Here is a 745-nt window from a genome sequence, read left to right on the forward strand (position 1 = left end):
GTAGTATTTGCAGTGTTATCCGCCCCCGCTTTAAAATGGCACATTAGCCACCTTAATCCTGCAGCATCCTGACTTTCTTCCTCATTCTCTCCTTGGTCTTTTCCTCTTCTTTCCAGTTTCTCTCAATATTATGGATATTCACTACAACTCAGACTTACTCTTTTGGATTCAGCACAAAGCTCTGACTCGTGTGTTCCATGAGAAGATATGTCTAATTCTAATCTTCCAGTGGTCTATCTTAGCATCTCACACTTTCTCCTTGAAATTTCCTATTCGATGCTCAAAAATCTAAGTTTAAAATTAAAATCTAACTCATAAGTTCTCTCCCAAAATTAGCTCCCCATGCAATGTTGAAAAGGCACTGCTGTATTTTCTGTTACCTAAACTGTTATTTTCTGTTATCTATACTTGAAGGCTTGGCCATCCTTGAATTTTCACACTTCTTTGCACTCCCTCTCAACTCAGTCAATACATCCTAGCTGTTCTTCTTCTTCATTTTTTTTTAAATGGACACTCCATGAATTTGTATGTCCTCCTGGTGCAAGGGCTATGCTAATCTCTGTATCATTCTAATTTTAATATATGCGCTGTCAAAGTGAGAACAGTTCTTTCTTTTTACTAGATATTAGGTCATAATTTGTTTCCTTTTCATCTGTCCATACCCAGGCTTAGATCTTCTTTAGTTGACATGCATTATTTTCAGTCCCCAAATTGGTGTTATTACCTTCAGTCTCAATTGGGGTTG

At 37.3% G+C, this 745-nt stretch overlaps 1 pseudogene; it reads right to left on the bottom strand.

The window, feature by feature from the left end:
* Nucleotides 1-502: 502 nt before the first annotated feature.
* LOC115934786 (uncharacterized) lies at nt 503-603 on the bottom strand (annotated as a pseudogene).
* Between the last annotated feature and the right edge of the window lie 142 nt (nt 604-745).

Source organism: Gorilla gorilla, chromosome 4, assembly GCF_029281585.2.
Source record: "Gorilla gorilla gorilla isolate KB3781 chromosome 4, NHGRI_mGorGor1-v2.1_pri, whole genome shotgun sequence".
Lineage (NCBI taxonomy): Eukaryota > Metazoa > Chordata > Mammalia > Primates > Hominidae > Gorilla > Gorilla gorilla.